The 7,912-nt window shown below is 39.6% G+C and overlaps 1 pseudogene; it reads left to right on the forward strand.

Annotated features, from left to right (window-relative positions):
- Positions 1 to 1,004: 1,004 nt before the first annotated feature.
- On the forward strand, positions 1,005 to 2,400 carry LOC104675493 (annotated as a pseudogene).
- The last annotated feature ends 5,512 nt before the right edge of the window (positions 2,401 to 7,912 follow it).

The raw sequence follows: 7,912 nt of genomic DNA on the forward strand, positions 1-7,912 counted from the left end.
AAATTTTAACTAAAGCAATTCTGATATGGCGTGAAATAAAGAAAACATCAAAATTCTTAGGGGAAAAAAAGACCCTCCAGGGCTGTATATGGCTTTCCATTCTTCCGCCCTACTATTACAAGGAAGCTCAGCTGTAGGATTTCCCAAGTTGTGAACCCTAGAACACTAGTTCCATAAAATAGTAGAAGCAAATACTCTTTGGGTCTTGGGTTATGTGTTGGCTGGGGAAGGGGAAGGGGGGTGTTGTTGCTGAGGAGGGTTGTGGTTAAGAGAAAAAGTGCAGGAAACAGTTTTCTTAATAGTACCACGTCTCTGAATTTTTTTTTTTTTTTTTTTTTTTTTTTTTTTTTGAGACATAGTCTTACTCTGTCACCCAGGCTGGAGTGTGCAGTGGTGCAATCTCAGCTCACTACAACCTTCACCTCCCGGGTTCAAGTGATTTCCCTGTCTCAGCCTCCTGTGTAGTTGGGATTACAGGTGTGCCCCTTCACCTGGCTAATTTTTGTATTTTTAGTAGAAAAGGGGTTTCACCATGTTGGCCAGGCCGATCTCAAACTCATGACCTCAAGTGATCGACCCACCTCGGCCTCCCAAAGTGCTGGGATTACAGCCACAGCGCCTGACCCACAGAACATTTAATATAGCAGCATATACGAGGAATATGTAGTGTGCAGCTGCTTGACACATTTGAGCATAGAATTTAAAGTTGTACCTGTATAATCTCAAGAAATGAGAATACCATCACCATGAAACATAATTTGAAAACCACTGTTCTGTAGGTAGTTTTTTCTGAACCTAATGCTGAATGGATGGATGATGGGGAGGAGAGTCTTGCCAGAAAATAAGTTTCATGTTCATTTTTAAAACAGCCTTCTGCCAAGTACATGTGGCCTGTGCTCAATTTCTACATTTGTTGTAAATGAGTTAAAGGGAATAATAGAGCTATATTTATTCAACTAGTTGGTAATTTCTGAAATAAAATTCTGAGTTGAATGTCAAAGTCGATGCGTTTCCGCGGCATGCCTTGCTGGGCTGGGGCGGAGGCGGCTAGGCGGCTGATCCGAGCGCCCAGGGGGCCACCTGGGCCGGGAGGGAGGCACAGTCTTGCTTATGGTCCCTCGCGACGCGCCGGCCTTTGGCGGCGCCCGGGTTCTGCCAGTCAAGAGTTGGAACGCAGCATCTTCCCTTCCTTGAATTCTTCCTTCTGCAGAAGGGAGCTCAGTAGAACTTTGTTGTTTTGCCTTTTACTCTGGGCTGAAAGAAGCAGATGATAAGGAGAAAATAGTGAATGTCAAAGGAAATGTAATTCCTCCCATGCTGGTTGTCTCAACTGTGATTGTTGTGGTTTGGAAATGTATCAACACCCAAGAAGGCTCTCTCTTGTGGATGTATCACTTAAAACACCCAGAAGTTGTTGACAGCGGCGGTCTGAAGGGCCGGTGGTTTCCAAGCTGCTCCAACAATGGGACCCACAATCCTCAAGCAGAGGAAGAAGAAGACACAGACGAAGAAAAAGAGAAAGAACAAAGAAAAGAAGATGACAAAAAAAGAGCTTCAGCTATGGGACTGCTTTAATCCATACAATCGCTCAGAGGTGCTGACCGTGACCAGTTGGAATGCGCCGGTTGTGTGGGAAGGCACTTAGAACAGAACCATCCTAGAGAATTCTTATGCCAAACAGAAAATTACTGTGGGTTTGACGGTTTTTGCTGTCGGAAGATATGTAGAGTATTACTTGAAGGAGTTCATAACATCTGCTGATGGGTACTTTATGGTCAGCCACAAAGTCATATTTTACATCATGGCTGATAATATCTCCAGGATGCCGTTGATAGAGCTGGGTCCTCTGTTTCTTCAGAGTGTTTGAGACCAAGCCTGAGAAGAGGTAGCAAGTCATCAACATGATGGGCATGAAGACCATCAGGGAGCACATGTTGGCCCACATCCAACAGGAAGTTGACTTCCTCTTCTGCATGGATGTGGACCAGGTGTTCGAAGACAATTTTGGGGTGGAGTCCCTGGGCCAGTCGGTGGCTCAGCTACAGGCCTGGTGATAGAGGAAACATCCTGAGGAGAATACTTATGAGAGACGGAAGGAGTCGGTGGCATGCATTCCATTCGGCCAGGGGGATTTTTATTACCATGCAGCCATTTTTGGTGGAACGCCCATTGAAGTTCTCAGCATCACCCTGGAGTGCTTTAAGGGAATCCTCCAGGACAAATGACATTGAAGCAGAGTGGCATGATGAAAGCCACCTAAACAAGTATTTTTTCCTCAACATACCCTCTAAGATCTTATCCCCAGAATGCTGCTGGGATTATCATATAGGCCATCATGCAGATATTGTCAAGCTATCTTGGCAGCAAAAAGAGTATACATTGTTTAGAAATGATGACTGACTTCAAATTGTGCCAACAGTTTTTTGAATTTGAGAGAATTATTATTCTGACTACTTCCTCAGAAAACAACTTTAAGAAAATATTAATGAAACACCAACATCACAATCACATACTATTTCTCCTTGTAACTTTGAGCCTTGTAATATGAGAGAATGAATGTATGGTAATCAGATGTAAATTCCCAGTGGTTTCTTATGTATTCTGAATTTGGGGAAAATACTATCAGCTGAACCAGAAAGAACTTGTCATAGGCAAAGACAAAGCCAGAAACAGGCCAGGCGCGGTGGCTCATGCCTGTAATCCCAGTACTTTGGGAGGCCAAGGCGGGTGGATCACCTGAGGTCAGGAGTTCGAGATCAGCTTGGCCAACATGGTGAAACCCCATCTCTACTTAAAAATACAAAAAATTAGCCGGGCATGGTGGCGCCCACCTGTAATCCCAGCTACTCAGGAAGCTGAGGCAGGAGAATCACTTAAACCTGGGAGGCAGAGGTTGCAGTGAGCCAGATTGCACCATTGCACTCCAGCCTGGGCAACAAAAGCGAAATTCCATCTAAACAAAAAACAAAAAACCCAGAAACACTCTACATGTGTCAGATAACGTCCTGGAGAAAATAGGGTGGTAAGAGAAGTGTTGGCAGTGAGATATGGTTGTAGGGGGTTATACCCTTGATTTCAATGTTTTCCTGTTTCTGATGAATCTAAAAAATATGGAGTTGATTTGCAGCAGGAGAACTTTCAGTAAGGACACCGTTTGCCTTGGCAATCCTCAAAAGACTTCAAGAACAGATTGTTTCAGGCCATCTGTAGTCCATTCTTTTCTCATCAGGATGTCATTTGGTTTCTGTGTGAAAGTTTGGTGGAGATTCCCAGTAGATATTATGATGGTGCATGGTCAGAGTCCCAGGGAAACTGAATGAACCAAGGTGCTCAGTGTGAAGTGAAAACAAAGCCTCAACATGACTGCCATGAAATAGCAAAGAGAGAGTGCAAGAGAGGGGCTGATCACTGTGGGGTCAGTGCCACCTTGCAGGAACACATGCCATGAGGTTGGTGCTTAAATACATCATGGATCCAGGCACTAAATGGGAGGCAGTGTGGGTGATTTCCAGCCTGGTAGACCCCATGACTGACAAACAGCAGGGACTTGAATGGAAGATGCTTCTCTTTTTGCCCAAGTTGTATTCAGTCCACCAGACTGTGCAACTTGTGTCTTCAGATCCTTGGTGAGGAGATATGGATGCTGTCAGAGAAGGCAAGTGCCTGCAGTGGATTGAAGAGGTTTTCAAGGATTTCCATTTCCAGAATGTGGGCTTCATCAGAGGACAATGGATCATCAGCTAGTCCCACCACTTAGCTAGTCTGGACCTCAGGGTTCCTGTGCCCCTCATACCCCAACTTGGAGGGCTGACATCAAAGAGTAACCTCTCATTTTCCATCTGCACTATGGAAGTGTAACAACTGGACATGTAACTGGCAAAAGGGTTCGGCCATTTGTTTATAGAAAGGAGTCAAAATAATAATGAGAGGTGACAGAAAGAGAGCAAGACTTTACTACTCGTGTTAGCAAGGGGAAGAATGGGTGAATTTTTTTAAAATTTCCACTCTTCCCTTTGTGGAGGGAATATAGAGGTTTTTAGGAAGAGAGGGGTTTGGAATGTAGGAGAGGAAGAGGGTGTGAGGTGGCAAGGTTTGTTTTAATGGCTTTATTGTGAATTGTTGTTTTATTTGGTGAAGGCCCTGGTGTCATTTTGGGCTTAATTGGGTTACATATTAATTGCAGTCAATTTTGTGGTCAATTCTTTTTTCTTGGAGATGGGGTCTCACTCTGTCTCCCAGGCTGGAGTGCAGTGGTGTGATCTTGGCTCAATGCAGCCTCGACCTCCCAGGCTCAGGTGATCCTCTCCTACCTCAGCCTCCCTAGTAGCTGGGACCACAGGCATGCACCACCAGCACAGCTAACTTTTTGTATTCTTTTTGGTAGAGACAGGGTTTCACCATGTTGCCCAGACTGGTCTCAAATTCCTGGCTCAGGCAATCCTCCCACCACGGCCTCACAAAGTGCTGGGATTACAGGTGTGAGCCTTTGCATCTGGCCTGTAGTCAGTTTTTAGCTGGGAGTGAGTTTTGACCTTGACTGGGGAGAGAATTTTGGAGGGTCTGGTTTGTGTTAGGATTTGGCCTTTGACATTTTAATGGAAATATATGACTAGATATGTGAGTATGGCATGTACTTAACAAGGATGTAAGTAAATAAATATGCATAAGGCATGGGAGTATAGTATGGGAAAGAAGGGGAGTGGCGCTTTACAGTACATTTTGAGGCTGTACTTTAAGACAAAAGGAAGCAGATATATAGTTTGTCTAAAGTCATATTTTGAGATTGGGAGAAGGGAGGAAAGAACACTTTGAGGTTGTAAAACACATTTGTGGTTTATTTTCAAGTTATATTTTGAGACTGGGGAGAAAGTTGGAAAGGAAAAAAAGTTTTAAAATGCAGTTTGAAGTTAAGCTGTTTGGTTGTAATTTTTATTGTCAAATTTTATTTTATTTGTATGGCCAATGGGTGCTATAATTGTTTTGGCTATTTTTTGTTGTTGTTGAGAAGGGGCATAATTTGAGGGTATTAAAATGGAATTGATTTATTTGGATTTGGAAATATTTATGAGTATTTGGGCCTATAGACAATATTGATTGGAGTGTTACAGTTTGAGGTTTAGAAAGTTTTGGGGAAAGTCTGTCTTATAGTTTTACATAGAGGGTATAATAGTAGTAAGTTTTATAACACAGGAATATGTCTACCCCTGTTGGCCAGGCCAATGTTATAAGTAGTTTTTGTCACTAAGATGGTCCTGACCTGAATTAGAATGTCCCCTATTGATTTAGTGACAATGTAGGGTCGCACATAGATTTAATTTTTTGGTGTATATTTTGTAGGGCTATTTGAGGCATTTTTAAATTTTTAATTATGTAGGGTTTTTATTGTTAATTGTAATTGGACGTGATGACAGATTAGCTAATATACATATTTAATAGACTATAAATAGGGATATGAATATTTATGAAGGTGGCTTTAAGTCTTGTTTAGTTTTTGATGGTGGATTAGCTCAGTTAGTTGTTTTATTTAGAAGGTACTATTGAACATGGGCTAGGCCTTTTTATGTGATGAAGGCAGAAAAAAGTTTAATAAGAGGCATTTTTATGGAAATAGAAAAGCAAAGATTAATGTTGGAAACTGTTTAGATGTTAAAGTACTTTTAGTGGCCGGGCGCGGTGGCTGAAGCCTGTAATCCCAGCACTTTGGGAGGCCGAGGCGGGCGGATCACGAGGTCAGGAGATCGAGACCATCCTGGCTAACACGGTGAAACCCCGTCTCTACTAAAAAATACAAAAAACTAGCCGGGCGTGGTGGCGGGCGCCTGTAGTCCCAGCTACTCGGGAGGCTGAGGCAGGAGAATGGCGTGAACCCGGGAGGCGGAGCTTGCAGTGAGCTGAGATCCGGCCACTGCACTCCAGCCTGGGCGGCAGAGCGAGACTCCGTCTCAAAAAAAAAAAAAAAAAAAAAAAAAAAGTACTTTTAGTTATAGAGGAGGAAGGCAGTAGCAATTTGACTTTTTCTTTGTCTGTGTTTTAAGGAATGAGCTTTAGTTTGTAAGGCCTCAGCAAAGAGGTAGTAGTAATTTTATTGAGTTTAAGTTAGAAAAATAAAAAAGAAATTGAAAGTATTAGTTTGGAAATTTGTAATCTAGAAAGATTTAGGATTTAGTTAAAATTGTAGAAAATAATAAAAACTCAGAAACAGTGGATAAGACTAGAATTTAATTACAGGTGTATTATAGTTAGGTTTTTTTGAAACATTTTTTAAAATTTTTGTTTTTATTAAAGACAAATTATGATGGGACAAATTTATAGGCAAAAAAGTTTTAGTTTTATTATATTTGCCTTGATTATTTGTATAAGGTCAGTAAGAATAATTATTTGTCACATAGGCTTTTTAAAAAATTGGCTTTGTTGGAACTTTGTTATAGGGAATTTTAGATTAGATTTTTTGAAGTTTTGAGTCCAGTCATGGGTTTATTTGTGTCTTTAAATATTTGTATTAATTGGGCAAATTTTTTATTTTGAGGTCTCAAGAAAACTTGAGGCTATAGTGCCAGTTAGAAAGTGGCACTTTTTATTTGTTATAGGTTAAGAATTTTGTATAGAGACTGTATAGACAAGGTATGAGGTTAGTTTTTTAAGGGTCTTTTATTGGCTTTATAGGTTAATTTTGGTATTTTAAAGTAGTTTGTAAGTATGTTTTTTAAATTAAAATTTTGGTAAAATAGTGTTCTTAATTGTATTATAAAAGAAAATAGATTTTTATTGAATTTATGTAAATAACAATATTGTTATAAATTAAGTATATTTATAAATAGTTTGTAAATTTTGGAGAGATTAGACAGAGAAAAATATGTCTTCAATTTTCTTTATAGAAGTGTATTTTATCTGACTATTGAAAGTTGTCAATAGCTAAAAAGAAAAAGTTTTTTGGACTTTGTAAAACAAAAGAATTAACAGTGTTTTAAATGAAAAGTTACAAAAAGATTTTTTTATTAGTATAGTTTATGTAATTTCTGTTTTGTTTGATATGTATGAATACAGCAGGTTTTATGGGAGTCTTGAAATATTTTTTTTTTACTGGCATAATTTTTAAAGTTATTAGATATTTGTATTTAAGAATATTTATTAGAGTTTTATAGTTGATTATAAAATTGTTTTGAAAATAATTAAAGTAAAAGAATTATGGATGACAAAAGTTTTAAAATAATCATGGTTAAAGTTTGGTTATTTTTGTGGCATATAATAAGTTCATATAATTATTATCAATATATATTGAAACATAGAATTATAGGAATTTTATATAGTTTTGGAATATATATATTGACAATATATTTATATAACTATAGCTTAAAGAAGAAAGTCAAACACTATTTTATCCTTGACAATTTTTTTTGGATAATTTTAATATATTAAATGTCAAATTTATTTTCTTGGACTTTAAAGGACTTAATATTTAAAGAGTTAATTAGATTACAAGAAGGCGTAAGGCCAGGCCTGATGGCTTGGCCCTGTAATCTCAGCACTTTGGGAGGTGAGATGGGAAGATTGCTTGAGCTCAGGAATTTAAGACCAGCCTGGGCAACATGGGGAAACCTGGTCTCTATAAAAAATTTAAAAATTAGCCAAGTGTAGTTGTGCACATCTGTAGTCCCAGCTACCTGGGAGGCCGAGGTGGGAGGATTGCTTAAGCCTGGTAGATGGAGGTTGCAGTGAGCTATAATTGTGTCATTGGACTCCAGCCTAGGCGACAGAGTGAGACACTGTCTCAAAAAAAAAAAAAAGAAAAAAAGGCCAGGCGTGGTGGCTCACGCCTATAATCCCAGCACTCTGGGAGGCCGAGGCGGGTGGATCATGAGGTCAGGAGATTGAGACCATCCTGGCTAACACTATGAAACCCCGTCTCTACTAA

The sequence above is a fragment of the Rhinopithecus roxellana genome, chromosome 10 (genome assembly GCF_007565055.1).
Source record: "Rhinopithecus roxellana isolate Shanxi Qingling chromosome 10, ASM756505v1, whole genome shotgun sequence".
Taxonomy (NCBI): Eukaryota; Metazoa; Chordata; class Mammalia; order Primates; family Cercopithecidae; genus Rhinopithecus; species Rhinopithecus roxellana.